At 38.1% G+C, this 23,943-nt stretch overlaps 1 protein-coding gene and 1 pseudogene across 1 annotated transcript in view; both read right to left on the reverse strand.

The window, feature by feature from the left end:
• TNNI3K (TNNI3 interacting kinase) overlaps window positions 1-23,943 on the reverse strand; it is a 344,134-nt gene that overhangs the window by 165,855 nt on the left and 154,336 nt on the right. The gene's annotated exons all lie outside the window — the stretch shown is intronic.
• On the reverse strand, window positions 15,049-15,795 carry LOC138071376 (transcription factor Spi-C pseudogene; annotated as a pseudogene).

Consider the following 23,943-nt stretch of genomic DNA (forward strand, 5'->3'; position numbering starts at 1 on the left):
AAATAATCTTCACTGATTCTCTCATTAACTTTGGTTTTCATCGAATACCATGCCTTCAAATATACATACTAATCTTGTGTGTTCATTAGCTTAAAAAGAGCTCAAATCAACAACTGATTTATTGTATGCAGCTTTGACAGAAATGCATTTTCAGTGATACTAAAGATGCTAACTTTGACAAATGGAGTGACAAAAGTGGAGAAGAAAGAAAGAAGAAAAAAGGTAATTATAAAGCAATTAGTCTGATGCAGCCTATTTATGGAAACTCTTTGTGTCAAGAGTGGAGAAGCAGAGAAATTCTGCACTGACAATGGTAAATGGCATAAGCCATTCATACTGGACCACAATTTCTATTTACCTTAGTAAATGGAAAGGCCTAATAGGAGTTGTGGTAGGCAGAATAAGCCGCCCAAGATATCCACACTCTCATCCCCTTAATTGTGACTATGTTAATTATTATACATGTGACAAAAAGGACTCTGCAGATGTAATTAAGATGACAGACATTAAATAGACATATTATCCTGGACTGACTCGAAGAGCTCAATGTAGCCACCAGAGCTCTTAAAAGTCCAGAAATTTCTCAGTTGGAAGCAGAAGAGATATGGCAGAAGCCAGAGAGCTCCCATCAAATTTGATGAGCTTCTCATCAAATCCATGAGAAGGATTTGATGTGCCTTGTTGCCTCTGAAATGTAGTAGTCAACATATCAGGACTAGAGAGAGGTCTCTAGGAGCTACAGGAAGCTTCTAACTGGCAGGCACTTTAGTCCTATGACCACAAGGATTGGGTCTGAATGACTCTGGAAGTGGTTCTTCCCAGAGCCTCCCAATAAAAGCCGAATTGACTGGCACCCTTTTGTACTTTTTTTTTTCTTTTTCCAAAAATAAAAGCCACAGCCAAGCCAACCCAAATTTTCTCCCATAGAACTGTGAAGTAATAAGTTTACATTCATTTAAGTTAATAAATTTGTGGTTATTTGTTATAGCAGCAACTAATTAGCAGAAACTAATTAATGAATATAAGTAGATGTGAAGATGTCAATGTAGAGTAGAGACCAACACAATATTGTAAAGCAATTATTCTTCAATTAAAAATGAATTAATTAAAAAGAAAAACATTAACATTCAGATGTAAAAAATCCAAATTAGCACTCAGTTTACTTTTTGAAAATCATAAGGGAATAATACTACATTAGTTGGCTCATTCTAATATTACTCAAATCTTTAAGTTCAGTTCAGTTCAGTTCAGTCACTCAGTCATGTCCGACTCTTTGCAACCCCGTGAATTGCAGCACGCCAGGCCTCCCTGTCCATTACCAACTCCCGGGGTTCACTCAGACTCACATCCATTGAGTCAGTGATGCCATCCAGCCATCTCATCCTCTGTCGTCCCCTTCTCCTCCTGCCCCCAATCCCTCCCAGCATCAGAGTCTTTTCCAATGAGTCAACTCTTCACATGAGGTGGCCAAAGTACTGGAGTTTCAGCTTCAGCATCATTCCCTCCAAAGAAATCCCAGGGTTGATCTCCTTCAGAATGGACTGGTTGGATCTCCTTGTGGTCCAAGGGATTTTCAAATCTTTATAGGGAACTTAACAGTTGATTACAAAAAATCATATTTCTTTCTTTTCACATAAAAAATATTTTGTAAACTTATGACTATACATTGGAAGTGAGAAATAGATTTAAGGGACAATATTTGATACAGCGCCTGATGAACTATGGACGGAGCTTTGTGACACGGTACAGGAGACAGGGATCAAGACCATCCCCAAGAAAAAGAAATGCAAAAAAGTAAAATGGCTGTCTGAGGAGGTCTTACAAATAGCTGTGAAAAGAAGGGAAGCAAAAGCAAAGGAGAAAAGGAAAGATATATCCATTTGAATGCAGAGTTCCAAAGAATAGCAAGAAGAGATAAGAAAGCCTTCCTCAGTGATCAGTGCAAAGAAATAAAGGAAAAAAATAGAATGGGAAAGCCTAGAGATTTCTTCAAGAAAATTAGAGATACCAATGGAATATTTCATGCAAAGATGGGCTCAATAAAGGACAGAAATGGTAGGGACCTAACAGAAGCAGAAGATATTAAGAAGAGGTGGCAAGAACACACAGAAGAACTGTACAAAAAAGATCTTCACAACCCAGATAATCATGATGGTGTGATCACTCACCTAAAGCCAGACATCCTGGAATGTGAAGTCAAGTGGGCCCTAGGAAGCATCACTACAAACAAAGAAAATGGAGGTGGCGGGATTCCAGTTGAGCTATTTCAAATCCTGAAAGATGATGCTGTGGAAGTGCTGCACTCAATATGCCAGCAAATTTGGGAAACTCAGCAGTGGTCACAGGACTGGAAAAGGGCAGTTTTCATTCCAATCCCAAAGAAAGGCAATGCCAAAGAATGCTCAAACTACTGCAAAATTTCACTCATCTCACACGCTAGTAAAGTAGTGCTCAAAATTCTCCAAGCTAGGCTTCAGCAATACATGAACTGTGAACTTCCAGATGTTCAAGCTGTTTTTAGAAAAGGCAGAGGAACCAGGGATCAAATTGCCAACATCTGATAGATCATCAAAAAAGGAAGAGAGTTCCAAAAAAATATCTACTTCTGCTTTATTGACTATGCCAAAGTCTTTGACTGTGTGGATCACAATAAACTATGGAAAATTCTGAAAGAGATGGGAATACCAGACCACCTGACCTACCTCTTGAGAAACCTGTATGTAGGTCAGGAAGCAACAGTTAGAACTGGACATGGAACAATCAGACTGGTTCCAAATAGGAAAAGGAGTATGTCAAGGCTGTATATTGTCACCCTGCTTATTTAACTTATATGCAGAGTACATCATGATAAATGCTGGGCTGGAGGAAGCACAAGCTGGAATCAAGATTGCCGGGAGAAATATCAATAACCTCAGATATGCAGATGACACCACCCTTATGGCAGAAGGTGAAGAGGAACTGAAGAGCCTCTTGATGAAAGTGAAAGAGGAGAGTGAAAAAGTTGGCTCAAAGCTCAACATTCAGAAAATGAAGATCATGGCATCTGTTCCCCTCACTTCATGGCAAATAGATGGGGAAACAGTGGAAACAGCGTCACACTTTATTTTTCTGGGCTCCAAAATCACTGCAGATGGTGCTTGCAGCCATGAAATTAAAAGACACTCCTTGGAAGGAAAGTTATGACCAACCTAGAGAGCATATTAAAAAGTAGAGACATTACTTTGCCAGCAAAGGTCCGTCTAGTCAAGGCTATGGTTTTTCCAGTGTTAATGTATGGATATGAGATTTGGACTATAGAGAAAGCTGAGCACCAAAGAACTGATGGTTTTGAACTGTGGTGTTGGAGAAGACTCTTGAGAGTCCCTTGGACTTCAGGAAGATCCAACCAGTCCATTCTAAAGGAGATCAGTCATGGGTGTTTATTGGAAGGACTGATGTTGAAGCTGAAACTCCAATACTTTGGCCACCTGATGTGAAGAGCTGACTCACTTGAAAAGACCTGATGCTTGGAGGGATTCAGGGCAGGAGGAGAAGAGGAAGACAGAGGATGAGATGGTTGGATGGCATCACTGGCTCAGTGGACACGGGTTTGGGTGGACTCTGGGAGTTGGTGATGAACAGGGAGGCCTGGCATGCTGCAGTTCATGGGGTGGCAAAGCATCGGACACGACTGAACGACTCAACTGAAGTGAACCATCATTCTTTTATCTAACTAGCCTGTTCAATTTTTCCTCCTGGTGTATCTATTGGTTCTGCCATAGACAGTGAAATGGTCCTTGAGAGTTTTCTTTTTTGTATACGGGATATTTCATTAACTGTTTTAAAAAATCTCTTTAGTTTTTTGAATATCAGTTTTCATTATTTTGGTTTATTTTCTCACTGTTATTCACTTAGATCTTTGCTTATTTCCCTAAGAGTAGTACTTTCCACTACTTTCTAATTCTAAATAGGTTTTGAGAATCAGATCATCTACCCGATTAAAATCCAACGACTCCCTACAGATCCATACTCCCTTGCTTGACCTCAGCAACCTCGTATATTTTAGCACATGCTTAATTCTTTAGCCTCATGTTCTTTTTAGACTCACATCTAATACCCTTTTATAACCACACTGAGATTCTTCAGTGTTTCACAGTTATTTGTAGATGCTCCACCCTCTCTGTGTGTCTTGACTTTATCCATCGACTGGATAACTCCAACTCGTACCTCAGGGCACAACTGAGGCACCTTTTCTATCTAGAAGTCTATTCTGCTCCTGTGTAGTCAGGGTTAGATCTCTCATTTATGTGTTTTTGTAGAACTTGATCTTAACATTATCATAAAACTTACTGTATTGTATTGTCATCAGCTTTTTAATGATCTCTCCCTCTTAAACTATAACATTCTTTATAATAAAGCAAGCATTTTCTCATTTGCATAGACAATGAATGTCACATACTAGGCATGAAGTAATACTGATGATCATGGAATGAATTAATAATATGAATAATGAATTAAATAAGTTAACAGAGCTCTGGTTGTTCTTCAGGTCTAAGAAAACCAAAGCCAACCAACCAACTAAACACACAGATCTGAGTTAGAATTGGGAGTTTAGTTAGCAGGCATACAGTGGGCTGTAAATACACATAAGAATTAGAGCCCAAAACATAAGTGATTCATATGAGGGGAAAAGTTTAGGGGATTGGCATAGGCCAGTGGTTCTCAAAGTGTGGTTAATAAACTAGCAGCATCAGTCTCACCTGGGAACTTGTTAGAAATGCAAAGTTTTGGCTCTAACCCAGACTAACTGTATTGGAAGCCCTGAGAATGGAGTCTAGAAACAGTACTTTAATAAGTCCTCCAGATAGTAGTCTGAGAACCACTGGCATAGGCCAAGATAATAAGATGGGGCTCTTGGAGCTTAGCAAGCAGTGTCAAATATCTAAAGGATCAAAATTGCTGGGAAGAAAGGTTGGAGTTAAGAGACACTATATATAAAAAGTTAAGCTACCAATAGTGATGGAATTGAACAGATACAGAGAGATAGAGAAATAATTACAGGGGGAAAGAAAGCAAATAAGACTGCAATATTAAGCCAATATTTTCTAAGGTGGTAAGTCTCAATAGGTTAGTGGCAATGGTAGGTATGGATTCTGATACACCCTTGGGGGTGATGAAATAGACGGGAGTAAGAATTCATATTTAATAAGATCTTTCTAGGTGACTCAGATATGTATTACCCTTTGTTCCTCGGTGAGCGGCATTAGCTTCTCGTAATCCTTATCCAAACATGCTGACTTGGAGCACAACTAAAGCACAAGCATGGGTAGGAAGCAGTGGGTCTAGTTCACATAGCAGGATATTGGGGGTAGGAACCAGCTTCTTGACTGATATACATCCTTAAATAGATTAAACATAAATAAGACCACACCATTTTCAATTCCTTACTCAAATGAAGGTAATGAGAATAGGATGTAGGCAAAATGAAGCACAACACTTGAAAACAAATACTCAGCTTGTTTTCCATCATTCATAGTAATGTAATTAGCATGGACTTTAGCCAAGTCTTTCAACGATGCTTCTCATTAACTATGCCCAAGAATTCTTAGCAAGAACAACAGTTTCCATGTGGCTGTGTATGTGATGCCAAAGATTCACATAAGAATGAAAACCCAGCAGATGATTTAGAAATTTCCTCAAATCTAAATGTCTGGTGTTGTATAAACAAAGCCACTGATCTATTTTCACTTGTTATGCAGGTGTTCTGATAGCTACGGCCAGTACAATGTTTCTTGTTTTTTTACTCCCTTTGGTAACTTGCTATTGTTTTGAGTCCATTGATCAAATGTCTATTGAATCCCACTATATGTTCAGCAATGCTTAATTAAATTAGCAGTGAGATATCCAAAGTTTGGCAGTAATACAGGAGAGGAGAGAAACAAATGTTACTTCAGAACCAAGAAAATTCAGAACAAAATACAATCCTATCTGCTATATGGAATTGATCATGAAACTTGATGTTAACAAATTAAAAATCAGTTAAAAGAGGCTGTGCCTTTAGAGTTCCACTTCTGGTGATAGCACCTCAAACTTCATTCTGATAGGATCTATGTTGTTTAGTGTTTCAGTTTTGTCCAACTCTTTGCAACCCTATGGACTATAGCCAGCCAGACTCCTCTGTCCATGGGATGTCCCAGGCAAGATTATTCGGATGGATTGCCATTTCCTTCTCCAGGGAATCTTCCTGACCCAGAGGTTGAATCAGTGTCTACTGCTTGGCAGGCAGATTTTTTACCATTGAGCCACCAGGGAAGCCTGAGAGGAGCTATACAAAGCATTAAAAAAAATCTATTTGAAGACATAAAATGGTTAAAAATCAGTGCAGAATTAAGGGGATAAGATAAGGAGGAAGAAGGAAACACAGAGATGTGAGACTAGAATTGAAGGGTCATTTTCCCACTTTGAGAATTTCCCTGTTGTATTCCCAAATAAATAATCAACAGAAGCACACACATATGACCACCAAAAGACATGTAAAGAATGTTCAGCACAGCATACTCATGCTATGGAAATAGCCCAGATACCCATCAACACTAAAATGGAAAAATAAGTATATTTGTAGAATAGAATACTACTGTTTTAAATGGATGAGTTCATAAAAAGACTGTGGAACAAAGGAAGCCAGGTGTTTTCAAAGAGTGTCTATAATCTAATATACAAAGCTAAGAACCAGGCAAGATTAATTTACAGTGTTACACATCAGGAGCAGGGAAGGGGTGATGCTCAGCCATTCAGCCTTGGATCTGATACTCCATTGTTTAAGACCCCAGAGTATATCTTAGAATGGGGGAAATGAGTTTTCCATATGGTTCACAGCAGAAACAAGTTTCTCAGTAGGTTTTTGGAGCCAAATTCTGAGCTAACAATTCCTTCCTTTGTCACAGTTCTCTGTACTAAAAACATATACACAATGGAGTATTACTCAGCCGTTAAAAAGAATTCATTTGAATCAGTTCTGATAAGATGGATGAAACTGGAGCTGATTATACAGAGTGAAGTAAGCCAGAAAGAAAAACACCAATACAGTATACTAACACATATATATGGAATTTAGAAAGATGGCAATGATGACCCTGTATGCAAGACAGCAAAAAAGACACAGATGTGTATAACAGACTTTTGGACTCAGAGGGAGAGGGAGGGGGTAGGATGATTTGGGAGAATGGCATTCTAACATGTATACTATCATGTAAGAATTGAATCGCCAGTCTATGTCTGACGCAGGATACAGCATGCTTGGGGCTGGTGCATGGGGATGACCCACTGAGATGTTATGGGGAGGGAGGTAGGATGGGGGTTCATGTTTGGGAATGCATGTAAGAATTAAAGATTTTAAAATTAAAAAAATAAAAAAAACTAATAAAAAATAAATAAATAAAAATAAATAAAAATAAATAAAACTTCCTCAGGGATTTCTAAAGGAAGAGCAATATAATCACCATTAAGGCAGGCTTTAGGCTTACTGGATTGCCCACTGAAATTTCATCTTAATACTGCTCCATTCCTTTACTTCCAAGAGTCACAAAAATTACTGTCAAGAGTTGATAAAAGAAGTCTGGTCACTTGATCCAGTGCTATTTTGATTTAAATACACTTGGATGACTATGATGGAATAAAAGTTAGTTATTAAAATAGAAAGAAATAAACTAAAAACATGAAGGATGCAGCTACTCAGGTTATTCCATTGTGAGTTTATCATTCAGGGTTCAATATACACCAATATAAATTTTGTATCATCTTTATGAATATCATTTAGGATGGCAATAACAGGGATAGATCCAAAATTGCATTCTTTCCTCTTAAATAATGAGTTCCCCTCAAAATGCAAATAGTATGGATGATCCAAAGTCCAAATGTACTAGCAAACCATTGCTTGAAGAATTTAATATTGAAAAATAAAATAAGCAAAGTTTTAAAATAATTACATAGCCATCTTATTATTTGAATTTATATGGCAAAGACAGATCTGATTATATTTGACATCTTATTTCTTTTGTTATCTCCTTCTGTGTTTAGCTGTTATTATCTCTCTTAACTCCCTATTGGGAGAATTATATTTGAGCAATTGCCTCTCCAGCAACATTTATGAAAATGAGTGTAGTACTCTGAAAATACCTCCCTCCATAGCTCATTAAATGCTCTTTTCTAACTTGTTCACATGGAGTATGGATTATTTAGGTTTCCCATAACTGAGCAGTAGAATTTACCAAACAATGTCAAGCTATTTATATATTTTTGCTTTTTGTTACAAAATGCACACAGGTACATGCCTTTTCATTGATAGTGTTATTAAAGATTCAATACAACTTGTGAATTACAAAGGGCTGGATTATATAGTTAAGTATTAAAACTGATAAAAAGTTTTTAGAAAATCTTTTTCCTACTGTGAATGCATTAAAAAAATCTTTAGCTCATCACAAAGAAATGTACAAAGTACCAGAATTGCTATGACCTGAAAAAAAATCAACAAATATGGGCATTTAGTAGTGTATCCTATATATGTGTGCAATGGATTTGAATATGTTATAGAAGGAAACATATGTTTGTTTCTCGCATAGCTATATCTGCATGGAAGTAAAAAACCCTTTGCTGGTCCAGAACAGCTACTTAAAAACTTACTTTTAGTACAAGGCTCATCATCAACTTTGAAAAGAAAGTGAATCTTGAATTTAAGAGTTTAAAACTTTTCAATATTCCCAACATCCTATCTCTAAGTGCTACTGAGGTCAGCTCTATCTTAGATTGTAAAAATCACACAAAACTTTTCGGATATTTTCTTATTTCCTCATAAGATGAGAATTGAAATGGTTCAGTACTCTGCTCTCAAAGACACTGCTGCAATAATCGGAATTTCTTCCTATTCCTCTATCTCTCACCAAGAGGTGCTGGTAAACTCTTCTTACTCCTCCCTTTTTAAATTGACTTCTCTATTGCTAAATGGGGCTTCCCTCCTGGCTCAGGGGTAAAAGAACCTGCCTGCAATGCAAGAGACATGGTTAGAGCCACGGGTTCAATTCCTGGGTTGGGAAGATCCCCTGGAGGAGGAAATGGCAACCCACTCCAGTGTCCTTGCCTGAAAAATCCCATGGACAAAGGAGCCTGGTGGGCTACAGTCCATGGGGTCACAAAGAGTCGGACATGACTTAGCGAATAAACACACACACACACCACACTGCTAAATAGCTCTTGAGAAAAGCTGTCTTATCAAGTAGTGGTCTGAGATGTTGTATAAGGTTTTTCTATAAATGCTTATGATGTTTTAAACTGCTCCCAACCTTCCTTATCTCATTGGTGTTTGTGTTTGTGGTATGTGTAAACACTCAAAATTTTCCCTTCTGACCCTCATGTACCTATTCTCTTAACTCATATAGCAGTAAGAGTTTAGGAATCCCTCTTAAGCATCAAATTACCCTGGCTTATTTTAGTCATTGCTGTTTTACTTTTTGTTCTGGCTGAAAATTCTTATTCTGTTAAGTCCTACCTCAAATATCATTGTGCCTGTGAGCTCTTTCACATTCTCTGTATAGAGTTGGTTACACCTTCCTAACAATTGGTTGATTGCTCATCAGTTTTGTCAAGGCCTAGAGCTCCTTGAAATGGAAATTACATCTTAGTCAAATTCGAATTTCTTGGTACAAAACATAATACACAACAGACTCTCAATTAATTCTTCCTGGATAAAGGAGTAAGCTGGGGCTTCCCCAGTGGCTTAGAGGTAAAGATTCCACTTGTAGTTCAGGAGACACAGGACACGTGGGTTTGATCCCTGGGTTGGGAATATCCCCTGGAGGAGGGCATGACAACCCACTACAGTATTCTGGCCTGGAAAATCCCATGGACAGAGGAGTCTGGTGGGCTACAATCCACAGATTTGCAAAGATTCAGACATGGCTGAAGTGATTAACTCCAGCAAGCGAATAAGCCAATTACCTGTAGGAACAAGGCAAGCCTATACAAATATCTTTCACTGTATAATCTTTATAGCAGTGATGTCAAACACATATGCCATTGTCCCTAGTGGCAATGGAGTTATTTCATGGGGATTACATTGTTGGAAAACTGTTATTTTTGTTTGTTTAGCATGCATTCTCACGGCTTCATTTTCCTTTAGGAATTTCTCTCCCTCTTCAGTTTTAGTTCATGAGGTTCATGTACATCTAGGATTCTAGGAGTGGTTTATGAACTATCTGGCCAATTAGAACATTACATTCTCCTGTCTATAGAGACTGGCTCGGGAATAAGCATGAGGCCACAGCAAGGCCAGTCAGAGCCAATGATACACAATTCTAGGACGTGTGTTTGTGATGTGGAACCGGAGGATTAATTTACCCTGCAGCAGGGGCCACCAGGTGAAGACTAAGAATAAAGCCAAGAATGAGTAAGTCAGTTAGGAAAAAAGCCTAGACATGGGGAAAAACAAGTCTGATGATATAATTTGAAATCCTTGGTTTAGCCATGGTTAAAACACATCTATTTGTGGACTTTTCAGTTATGTAAGCAAAAACCATTTCCTGTTTTGCTTAAGCCAGTCTGAGGTTGGGTTTTCTGCAATTTGTAACTTTAAAAGGCTAACCTTGTTGTTTAGTTGCCCAGTCGTGTCCAACTCTTTGCCACCCCCTGGTCTGCAACACACGAGGCCTCCCTGTCCCTCACCATCTCCTGAAGTTTGCCCAAGTTCATGTCCATTGCATTGGTGATGCCATCCAAGCATCTCATCCTCTGTCCTCCTCTTCTCTTTCTGCCCTCAATCTTTCCTAGCATCAGGGACTTTTCCAATGAGTCAGCTGTTCGCATCAGATGACCAAAATATTGGAGCTTCAGCATCAGTCCTTCCAATGTGTATTCAGGGTTGATTTCCCTTAAGATTGATTGGTTTCATTTCCTTGCTGTCCAAGGGATTTTCAGGAGTCTTCTCCAGCATCACAGTTCTAAGGTATCAATTTTGTGGTGTTCTGCCTTCTTTACAATCTAACTCTCACAACCATATGTTACCACTGGGAAGACCATACGTAGCCTTGTCTATATGGACCCTTGTCAGCAGAACAATGTGTCTGCTTTTCAACACACTGTCTAGGTTTGTCATAACTTTCCTGCCAAGAAACAATCGTCTTCTGATTTCATGTCTGCAGTCACCATCCGCAGTGATTTTAGAGCCCAAGAAGAAGAAATCTGTCACTATTTCTACCTTTTCATGGTCTATCTGCTATGAAGCAATGGGGCCAGATGCCATGATCTTAGTATTTTTTTTTTAATATTTAGTTTGAAGCCGCTTCTTCACTCTCCTCTTTCACCCTCATCAAGAGGCTCTTTAGTTCCTCTTTGCTTTCTGCCATTAGAGTGGTATCATCTGCATATCTGAGGTATGGTCAGTCACCCAGAGCCAGACATTCTGGAGTGTGAATTCAAGTGGGCCTTCCTTAGGAAGCACTGCTGCTAACAAAGCTAGTGGATGCAATGGAATTCCAGTAGAACTATTCAAAACCCTAAAGGATGATGCTGTCAAGGTTTTGCATTCATTATGTCAGCAAATCTGGAAGACCCAATAGTGGACACAGGACTGGAAAAGGTCCATCTTCATCCCAATTCCCAGGACGGATAGTACTAAATAATGTGCTAACCATCAGACCATTGCACTCATCTCCCATGCTAGTAAGGTCATGCTTAATATATTGCAAGCTAGGCTTCAGCATTATGTGAACCAAGAACTTCTAGACATCCAAGCTAGGTTTAGAAAAGGAAGAACCAGAGATTAAATGGCAACATTTGCTGGATCATAGAGAAAGCAAGGGAATTCCAGAGAAATATCTACCTCTGTTTCATCGACTATGCTAAAGTCTTTGACTTGTGGACCATAACAAACTGTGGAAAGCTCTTGAAGAGATGGGAATATCAGACCATCTGACCTGTCTGCTGAGAAACCTGCATGCGGGTCAAGAAGCGAACAGTTAGAACCCTATATGGAACAACTGATTAAGATTCAAGATTGAGAAAAGAGTAGAACAGAACTGTCTGCTGTCACTCTGTTTGTTTAACCTATGTGCTGAGCACATCACGAGAAATGCCAGGCTGGATGAGTTACAAACTGGAATCAAGATAGGTGGGAGAAACATCAACAACCTCAGATATGTGCATGATACCACTCTAATGGCAGAAAAAGGCTAATATAGCCTAACAATCCAAATTTGCACTAAGCCTTGTCTAGTGATTAAATATATAAATGTACATGTTCCACACATATACATATATGTGTATATATATATAATTTGCATATGTGTATATATACGCTAATATTTTTCAAATATATGCAGCATCACTATAATAGATAAAAATTGTTTATAAGGGTTACTGATATTGTACCAACTTGGTTATGCATTTTCTCACTTGATGGACTCTAAAGGTAGAACAGCATCCCTGAGGTCTGTCCAATTGTTAACACTCAAAGAGATTATCATACTCAAAATCATTGTTACCACTGATTTGGAACATTTGGGGAGGTTCTGAATCTCTACTCCATGTTCAGCAAATATATATTTATTGATTTCAGTTATAAAAGACATTTTCACCATTAAAGATAGTATTACGTTGAATCATATGATATTGTCAGTTTGCAACCACTTTGACAGAAAAAAAAAAAAAAAAACAATTTCATATGGTTCAACCTAATAGAAGCCCAATAAGTAAGTATCTATTGAATGAATGCATCAATCATTCCAAAAAAAGCAGAAAAAAAAAGCAATTTTGTGAGTACTTGCTACTTGACTTACCTTCAGTTCTGTTCTGTTCAGTTCAGTTCAGTCGCTCAGTCATGTCTGACTCCTTGCGATCCCATGAACTGAAGCACGCCAGGCCTCCTTGTCCATCACCAACTCTTAGAATTTACCCAAATTCATGTCCATTGAGTTGGTGATGCCATCCAACCATCTTATCCTCTGTTGTCCCCTTCTTCTGCATTCAATCTTTCCCAGCCTCAGGGTCTTTTCAGATGAGTCAACTCTTCGCATGAGGTGGCCAAAGTATTGGAGTTTCAGCTTCAACATCAGTCCTTCCAATGAACACCCAGGACTGATCTCCTTTAGAATGGACTGGTTGGATCTCCTTGCAGTCCAAGGGACTCTCAAGAGTCTTCTCCAACACCACACTTCAAAAGCATCAATTCTTCGGTGCTCAGCCTTCTTCACAGTCCAACTCTCACATCCATACATGACCACAGGAAAAACCATAGCCTTGACTAGACAGACCTTAGTCGGCAAAGTAATGTCTCTGCTTTTGAATATGCTATCTAGGTTGGTCATAACTTTTCTTCCAAGGAGTAAGCGTCTTTTAATTCCAAGAAGTAAGCATCTAAATTTTAATTTCATGGCTGCAATCACCATCTGGAGCCCCTAAAAATAAAGTCAGCCACTGTTTCCACAGTTTGCTCATCTATTTGCCATGAAGTGATGGGAACAGATGCCATGATCTTGGTTTTCTGAATGTTGGGCTTTAAGCCAACTATTTCACTCTCCTCTTTCACTTTCATCAAGAGGCTCTTTTGTTCTTCTTCACTTTGTCGTAAGGGTGGTGTCAGCTGTATATCTGAGGTTATTGATATTTTTATTCAAACAGGCGTCTGTGTTTAGACTTTGTCTAAGAGACTGAAAGTGCCTGGGAAATTTTCATTTGCATTTCTTGGTCTGAAATAGCCATTTCAGGGGCCTGAACACCAGTAGCTCTTTCTCCATCACTATTTAAAGTAAACTCACTTTTTTCCCCCTCTTCATTCTTGATGGTTGAGCCACACCTGTGTGTGTGTGTGTATTTTTTTTTATTTTTTAAATCTTTATTTATTTTATAGAAATATAGTTGATTTACATTAGTTTCAGATGTACTACATAGGGATTCAATATTTTTCTAGGTTATACTTTATTCAAAGCTATTAAAATGTTGGCTACATTCCTTGTGCTGTACATTACATTCTTGTATCTTTTTTTGTTTTATATTTAGTAGTCTGTACCTCTTAATCCTCTATGCCTATCTTGCTCCCCTCCCCCCAGCCCTCCCCCTACTGTTCTCTGTATCTTAGAACTAGTTTGTTCTCTATATCTTAAAGTCTGCTTTTATTTCATTACTTTCATTTGTTTCAATTTTTAGATTCTACATATAAATGATAACATATAGTATTTGTCTTTCTCTGTCTGACTCTTTGCAGTAAGCTTAATATCCTCTAGGTCCATCCATGTTGCAAATGGCAAGATTTCACTTTTTTGGCCAAGTAATATTCTGTGTGTATGTGTGTGTGTGTGTGTGTGTGTGTGTGTGTATACCACATCTTCTTTATTCACTTGTTGGCTAGAAGGTTGCTTCCATACCTTGACTATTGTAAATAATGTCACTATGGGAGTTCCCTGGTAGTCTAGTGGTTAGGATTTGGCATTGTCACTGCAAAGGCCTGGTTGGGAAACTGATATTTGACAAGCCACACAGTGCAGCCCAAAAAAAAAAAAAATTGTATCTTTTTGAATCAGTGTTTTCATTTCCTTTCGGTATATATCCAGGAGTGGAATTGCTGGATCATATTCTAGTTCTAGTTTTAGTCACTGAAATTTTTAAAGCCCTGAATATAATTTAGCAGGAACACCATCACAGGCAATCAGTTTTTGTTCTGTTGCTAAAGCTATTGGACATATCCTAAAGTGATTTTTTTTTTTTTTTTTTGGTCTGAGTGTATGACAAGAAAACAAGGTTTAACCAATATGCAAATCAAATGGTCTCCACTGGTATTATTAATCTAGAAAGAAATAATTGCATAGTTACTAGTAAGAGGAAGGACATTTAGTCTATACTTTCAAATGGGATAATCATTCTAAAGAGCTGGCAAAATTTCTCCCCAAGTTAGTATAGATTATATGCTATGTCATAAAAGATAGCAATCATGAAGTGGTTTTTTTTTTCAGTATTTGCTTTTAGAGAAAAATCCTAAATCTTGTAGGGACTTCTGATGTCAGAAAATTATGAAATGTAAGAGTATATTTAGCAATCAGGGTGACTTAACTCATGGTAATTGGCATATGTATAATTATAATTTGCATTCCAGTTATTTAAACTGAGATATCCTTGATCAGGTTGAACATACTGTGAATAGAAGATCTCTTTTTCCAAGAAATAAGGTGCAGATAGTCTTTGGAGAATGGCCTCACTGAACTGGTAAATTAGCTTTCTCCAGATTTTGATGATTTCCCCAGTTCTTCCATAATTCCTCAGTGCTCTGGCCATTTTCTGGTAAGTCATGGTCTTCCGGTTGCCTTTTCTTTTTCCCCAGAGTTGGGCAAGTTTTTCTTTGTTTTTTGATACAAACTGAAAGATTCCTTTGGTTTGATCTATCCACTGAATACAAGATGCCATCTCTGGATTACATAGGGATTCATGAAGGTATTCAAATAGTCAGAGCTTCTTCCTGCCTTTTCCTCCCTTTTGCTGGAGAAGAACAGGTTGTACCAGCTGGTTTTCGGGGACGTTCTCCAGAGATTGATGAATATTTCCTTCAAAACAGAGGTCCGCAGCACTGTTTATGACTGTTCTCCAATTATAGATGGGTTCCTCTGCAGGCTGCACACCATAGCTGTTGGAATTTCCTCTGATATGAGAACGGTGGTTGATAAAAGCCAGGTAATTTTTGTAATCTGAGGAGTACTGAAAGTCTCCAGTTGAATGCTGCCTCAGTACTTCAAAAGCATCTTCAAATGCTTGACCCAGCTTGTCTTGTTCAGCACTAGCCATGCTTCATTAAAAAATTGACAATTCTGTCCATCAGAGGCCAATCCAATGTTTACAAGTGCTCCAGGTGGAAACAACTTTCCCCTCTGAAGCACAGGTCTGCAACACTCTCCTATTTTTTTTTTTTTTTCTTTTTTTTCCATTAAAAAAATAATTATGTGGCATGCTGATCCAGAAAAGTGCTTATAAATAACTTTTTTAATTAAGATTTCAAAACTTCTCTGTGCTCACATTTTCCCCAGAAGTCTTTACTATCCTATTTGTATGTCCATCTGATTCAGGGTTCCTTTCTCTCCTCACTGTTTGAAATACCTGAGAGATCATCGAGAATGACACTGAAGAAAACTGCCTTGCAATTAAGAGAATAAAAGAAATGTAAAACCAGGGCCCACTCCCCGTCTACCTCCACCTCTCCCCCAACACACTGTGTTCTCCTATTTGTCACAATATCAACTGTGCATTTTGCTTGCCACCTCTATGAGGACTACATGTTGTGTTTTTTCTGCCAGGCTCTTGTGTCACAAAGAAGAGCGGCCCTAGGAGATCTGTATTTAAGTAGGAAATGTTCTCAAAATTCTAGATACACAATAGTTTATTTTGTATTCCTGAAGACATTTAGGTACTGCCTGACCCTTAGTTATGCTTCTCAACACTCACAAAATTAAAGCCTCAAATTAAACATCTCATCAGGGTAGCCCCTTTGCAATTCATCTATTTGTTTCAGAAATGATAAAGGAGGAAAATGATGCATTTTAGGAGGTACTTGGTCACAAACTCACATTTATTAGGAAGTCTCAGAAAATAGAAACTGGAAAGCCTGTTGAGGGAAGAGTGTGGAATATAGGAAGTCAGCCAAGTGAGTAAACATGAAATGGAGGATTATCCTTATTGGTAGAGAATCCATTACAACAAGAAATTGAAACAGGATATTCTGCATCTAAAACGGTAAGACTACTGACAATTTCCAAATGCCCTATACCATATGTCTCACAATGTTACATAAAGTATTGATGATTATTTCACTGGCATTTCAAACATACATGGTTGAAACTGTTTTCAACACACTTGTATCTTAATGTACAAATCATCATCTCCCCAGTTACCCATAGTATCTTGATATCTTTCCATTTTTTCCCCTCTTGATCCTCACTTCAGATCAGTTACCAAATCCAGTCAATTTTATCTCCACCATAGATCTTTAATCCTTTTATTCCTTTACTTCCCCACTGCCATTGCCTCAATTCAGACCCTTATTACTTCTGGCATGAGCTACTTTAACTCTCTAGTAACCTATGCTTGATTCATGGACGTAACATTCCAGGTTCTTATGCAATATTGCTCTTTACAGCATCAGATCTTGCTTCTATCACCAATCACATCCACAACTGGGTATTGCTTTTACTTTGGCTCCATCCCTTCATTCTTTCTGGAGTTATTTCTCCACTGATCTCCAGTAGCACATTGGACACCTACTGACCTGGGGAATTTCTCTTTCAGTATCCTATCATTTTGCCTTTTCATACTGTTCATGGGGTTCTCAATGCAAGAATACTGAAGTGTTTTGCCATTCCCTTCTCCAGTGGACCACATTCTGTCAGACCTCTCCACCATGACCCGCTCATCTTGGGTGGACTGATACGGCATGGCTTAGTTTCATTGAGTTAGACAAGGCTGTGGTCTGTGTGATCAGATTGACTAGTTTTCTGTGATTATGGTTTCAGCGTGTCTGCCCTCTGATGCCCTCTCGCAACACCTACCATCTTATTTGGGTTTCTCTTACCTTGGACGTGGGGTATTGGAAGTGGTCAAACAGGAGATAGCAAGAGTGAACGTCGACATTCTAGGAATCAGCGAACTAAAATGGACTGAAATGGGTGAATTTAACTCAGATTACTGTAGGCAGGAATCCCTCAGAAGAAATGGAGTAGCCATCATTGTTAACAAAAGAGTCCGAAATGCAGTACTTGGATGCAATCTCAAATGCAACAGAATGATCTCTGTTCATTTCCAAGGCAAACCATTCAATATCACAGTTAGCCAAGTCTATGCCCCAACGAGTAATGCTGAAAAAGCTGAAGTTGAACAGTTCTATGAAGACCTATGAGACCTTTTAGAAGTAACATCCAAAAAAGATGTCTTTTTCATTATAGGGGACTGCAATGCAAAAGTAGGAAGTCAAGAAACACCTGGGGTAACAGGCAAATTTGGCCTTGGAATATGGAATGAAGCAGGGCAAAGGCTAATAGAGTTTTGCCAAGAGAACACACTGGTCATAGAAACACCCTCTTCCAACAACACAAGAGAAGACTAAACACAGACATCACCAGATGGTCAACAGTGAAATCAAATTGATTGTATTCTTTGCAGCCAAAGATGGAGAAGCTCTATACAGTCAGCAAAAACAAGACCAGGAGCCGAATGTGGCTCAGATCATGAACTCCTTATTGACAAATTGAGACTTAAATTGAAGAAAGTAGAGAAAAACATTAGACCATTCAGGTATGGCCCAAATCAAATCCCTTATGATTATACAGTAGAAGTGAGAAATTGATTTAAGGGACTAGATCTGATAGATAGAGTGTCTGATGAACTATGGATGGAGGTTTGTGAGATTGTACAGGAGACAGGGATCAAGACCATCCCCATGGAAAAGAAATGAAAAAAGCAAAATGGCAGTCTGGGGAGGCCTTACAAACAGCTATAAAAGAATGGAAGCAAAAAGCAAAGGAGAAAGGAAAGATATAAGCATTTGAATGCAGAGTCCAAAGAACAGCAAGGAGAGATAAGAAAGCCTTCCTCAGGGATCAATGCAAAGAAATAGAGGAAAATAATAGAATGGGAAAGACTAGAGATTTCTTCAAGAAAATTAGAGACACCAAGGGAACATTTCATGCAAAGATGGGCTTGATAAAGGACAGAAATGGTATGGACCTGACAGAAGCAGAAGATATTAAGAAGTGTCAAGAATACACAGAAGAACTTTAAAAAAATATCTTCATGACCAAGATAATCCCAACTGTGTGATCACTCATCTAGAGCCAGACATCCTGGAATGTGAAGTCAAATGGGCCTTAGAAAGTATCACTACAAACAAAGCTAGTGGAGGTGATGGAATTCCAGTTGAGCTATTTCAAATCCTGGAAGATGATGCTGTCAAAGTGCTGCACTCAATATGCCAGCAAATTTGGAAAACTCAGCAGTGGTCACAGGACTGGAAAAGGTCAGTTTTCATTCCAATCCCAAAGAAAGGCAATGCCAAAGAATGCTCAAACTACAGCAAAATTTCATTTTTCTCACATGCTAGTAAAGTAATGCTCAAAATTCTCCAAGCTAGGCTTCAGCAATATGTGAACTGTGAACTTCCAGATGTTCAAGCTGGTTTTGGAAAAAACAGAGGAATCAGAGATCAAATTGCCAACATCCGCTGGATGTTCGAAAAAGCAAGAGAGTTCCAGAAAAACATCTATTTCTGCTTTGTTGACTATGCCAAAGCCTTTGACTGTGAGGATCAAAATAAACTGTGGAAAATTCTGAAAGAGATGGGAATACCAGACCATCTGACCTGCCTCTTGAGAAACCTATATGTAGGTCAGGAAGCAACAGTTAGAACTGGACATGGAACAAGAGACGGGTTCCAAATAGGAAAAGGAGTACGTCAAGGCTGTATACTGTCACCCTGCTTATTTAACTTACATGCAGAGTACATCATGAGAAACACTGGGCTGGAAGAAACACAAGCTGGAATCCAGATTGCCTGGATAAATATTAATAACCTCAGATATGCAGATGATATCATCCTTATGGCAGAATGTGAAGAGGAACTAAAAAGCCTCATGATGAAAGTGAAAAAGGAGAGTGAAAAAGTTGGCTTAAAGCTCAACATTCAGAATACTCAGATCATGGCATCTGGTCCCATGACTTCATGGGAAATAGATGGGGAAACTGTGGAAATAGTGGCTGACTTTTTTTGGGGGGGAGCTCCAAAATCACTGCACATGGCGATTGCAGCCATGAAATTAAAAGATGCTTAGTCCATGGAAGGAAAGTTATGACCAATCTAGATAGTATATTCAAAAGCATAGACATTACTTTGCCAACAAAGGTCCGTCTAGTCAAGGCTATGGTTTTTCCAGTGGTCATGCATGGATGTGAGAGTTGGACTGTGAAGAAAGCTGAGTGCCGAAGAATTGATGCTTTTGAACTGTGGTTTTGGAGAAGACTCTGAAGAGTCCCTTGGACTGCAAGGAGATCCAACCAGTCCATTCTGAAGGAGATCAGTCCTGGGTGTTCTTTAGAAGGACTGATGCTAAACCTGACACTCCAATACTTTGGCCACCTGATCCGAGTTCACTCATTGGAAAAGACTGATGCTGGAAGGGATTGCGGGCAGGAGGAGAGGGGGACTACAGAGGATGAGATGGCTGGATGGCATCATCGACTTGATGGACAGGTAGGCCTGGCGTGCTGCAATTCATGGGGTTGCAAAGAGTCGGACACAACTGAGCACCTGAACTGAACTGAACTGAACCTATACTTCCTTTCTAAGCCACCCTCTATAACACTGCCAGAGGTATGTTTGAAAATTTATCTTATGGTGTCCTGAATCTGTGGTCTGTCTTCTTGCCCACTTAAGCTAGCAGTGAGATTGGATATGCTCTCTCCACTCTGCAATGCTCTTACAATGGTACGGGTGCTTTGAGGTGGCTAACCTTTTGTATTGGCAGGCAGCATGCAAATGTTACATGCAGGGGATGAGGATTCCTAGCAAGAATGGCAGCCTCTGCACTGTCCTGGACCTACCAGCTCTTGTCTCTTTTGAAAGCCTAAAGTAGAAAGATCCCTGAGAGATGTTCTCTGGGCAGTGTGAAAGTTCTGAATGGGATTCTGTGCCTGTGATTTGATGGTAGATTTTTCAAGAAACAAAATATAATAGTAAAAATGCCTGAAAATGTCTAAATATGGCAACCATTTACTTTGTTCTTTTTTTCCTCAGATAAGCCAAAAGATGTAAGCTATGATTAAACGAAACATAAACAAAAAAGTACGGAAGTGTTAATTCTCAATTATCCAATTATTTATGGTGATCCAATGTTTCCGTTTTACCTATTGACATCTCAGGGCTTTATTAAGGTAAGATCTGACACTAATAGAGAGAGGAGAAAGAGACTGACTCTTTATGGCTTGACCTACACTCCCTGTATTGGAAGACTAAGTCCCAACCACTGGACCACCAGGGAAGTCCCTTCATTGTCAACATTGTCATCCTCCTCTTTTCTTCCTCTTCTTTCTGTACCTCCCCTTCCCCTCCTTTATTCTCTCTCCCTCTCCACACTCACGCCCCTCTTCTCACCTTAAGAACACCAGGAAGTTTGGCTAAGTGAGAGAGTAAGAAGTCAGAGAAATAGTTACTAAGTTTTATCCTTGAAAAATATTCTTTGCAACTCTTATTTGTAGCAAATATTTGAGTTGGAACTTGAGTAAACATCCAGGCAAATAAATTACATGTGAAACCATTTTAGGAGAAAGGAACAAGTTGTGCCAAGCCCTGGCTATAAGGTAGATACCTTGCCTATTTTATAAATGAAGAAACAGATGCTTAGAAATACTTTATTAGGGAATGGCAGATTAAGGCTTGATAGTTCTGACTTGAAAATACACAGTCTTTCTGCCATATCTGGAATATATTTCTCTTTGATACTAAACTGCTCTTAAAACTGCTACTTTAATTTTTAATTTCTGTATTGCTGGCCCAAACCTACAGGAACTTTCTTTTTATATAAGAAATGATATTGTAAGCTGGTGTGGGCAAGCCAATCCCAGCTTTTGAGAGAAGAGCTTTAATTTGAGAAGAATCAAAGGTTTCCTTGTTGCAACAAATCACACTTCTGAATGTCGGCCTTCAGAGCAGAAACTTTTTGTGTATAAAGTTCTGTAAACTTACTGGTTATAACAGCACTTTATTGATCAAATGCTCAAAATATAAATTTTAATTACATTAATTACTTGATTTCTTTGGAGGGTGTACTTTCACCATGAGTATATTCTCTTAGTTCTTGCTACAGTAGAAGCTTTTTTTTATTTACCAAAGAAGCCCCAAAGACAAAAAACCATACTTTCCTTTAAAACATTCTGAAAAATACAAAGTAAAAATATATATAATACATATATTTATAATAAGATACTTGCAATATACATTTATTGAGACATTTGACCAAAGAGGTCTAAACTTTTAAACTAGACAATCTAAGTTTCCTTCAGTAATTCAGTAATTGTTTTTTGTAGTAAAAACTATTTGTTAAATGTTTTCTTTAAATTAGAATAATACATATAGTTGCTACATTACCATGTAGCTTATATATAGAAATTTTAACATTTAACGTAAGCAAATGACTAGCTGAAGTGACTAAACTTGCCTTGCTCTCATAACAAGTAGAGTAGCTTAGTATCCTGCTAAATTTAGCAACATAAATGAACTACTGCTCAACTGAGAACCATCCAAACTATACATTTCTGAGTCATTTACAGTCATAAAGAGAAGATTCTGTTTATCACACCTTCATTGTGTTTATTGTTGAAGCTTAAACATTCACATTGATCACGTAATGCCCTTGTCCCAAATAATTTTCAATTTTCTGACCCAATGTTCTGAATTTGGGCTACACTAACCTCAGATCAGAATGCAAATGGGAACACTTTTCACAGAGCAGGTAAATCACATATGCTTTCTCATTTATTGACACTTATATAAAAGTGTTTAACAATTCCAATTTTGAAGAAATCTGATATTGTATTTCTTTCACATGAGTTATTTTGTTTATCCAACCTCACTTCCATAATCTTGACTGTAAATTAATTCCTTCATTGTATCTTTTCTGAATCACATCAATTTTCATCAGACGTCTTAGAGGTCTTCTCTCATATATGCCATTTTAAAACTGAAAAAGCCAGTTGGCTGCATCCCCATGATCCACAGTTTCATGCTGCATATCTAGGAGCACATTGCTTTTAATCAGCTCAGTGATATCAGGGTAGTTTTTTTCTTTTCAGATATTGTATCTGCCAGTTTGCAAGTTTTGATCTAATGTCTTCATCTCATCAGTTCTTTTTTATGATATATAAATACTCAGGGCCTTTTCTTTGCCATTCAATGTATGCACTTTCACATTTGGCTCAGGAGTAAATTCTGGTACTGAATGTCATTTGCATCAGACCAGAACCTACAAGAATAAATAGAGGGTAAGTGCACAGTCTCAAAGACGCTCTCATCTTCCTTTCTGTCAATGTCTACAGTCCTCTGACTGAACGCTAACATTTGCAGACAGCTAACTTGACCTCAGTGTGATACAGATTTGTATTCAGTGATGGCATCTGGGTAAACCTTTTTTCTTCCAATTCAGTTATGTTGATTCTTCTTCTCCAGCCAGAATTGATTTTGATATCCTCAGTGAGATTATTTGGTAAATGTTTATTTCTCCTTTTTAAGGTTTTAAAAAGAGTGAATAAATACCTTTTATTCATGATTAGAAAGGTACAATTCATATTACTTTGCCTATCTCTTTTTAAGGATTTCACTTTTAATATTTACCACTTACATTAGGGAATTCATTTGTATTCATATTAGAAGGAAGAACTCATCTATTTAAAAATAACAATTTGATGAATTTTGAGAGACATATACTCCTGTGAAATCACTGTCTCAGTGAAGATACAAAACATTTCTGTCACCTCGACAGAATTCCTTACTCCCTTTGCAATTCATCCCTCTCTCAACTCAGCCCTAGGTAACCACTGATCTGCTCTTTGACACTGGAGATTAGTTTGCATTTTCTAAAATTGTATACTAATGAAACCTTATGGTAGGTACTCTTTAATGTGTGCCTTCTTTTATATGGCATAAGTTGAATGTAGACAGAGAATGCAGACCATATTTGAATCCGTATTTGGGATAATTCTGATCAATTAGGAGTGAAGAGTAACTAAGAGGTGAAAGGATAATTTAGGTAAATTTTTTTGAGTTAAAAAAAACAAAGGAAACAAATCTTAGTATGAGTAGATGACATACTATATTTGTACTGTTGAAATTACAAAGAATATTTTAAAAAGGAACACAAATCCTTACCAGAAAACAACTTCTGAGTCAGTTAAAAATTA

Source organism: Capricornis sumatraensis, chromosome 2 (genome assembly GCF_032405125.1).
Source record: "Capricornis sumatraensis isolate serow.1 chromosome 2, serow.2, whole genome shotgun sequence".
NCBI classification, from domain to species: Eukaryota; Metazoa; Chordata; class Mammalia; order Artiodactyla; family Bovidae; genus Capricornis; species Capricornis sumatraensis.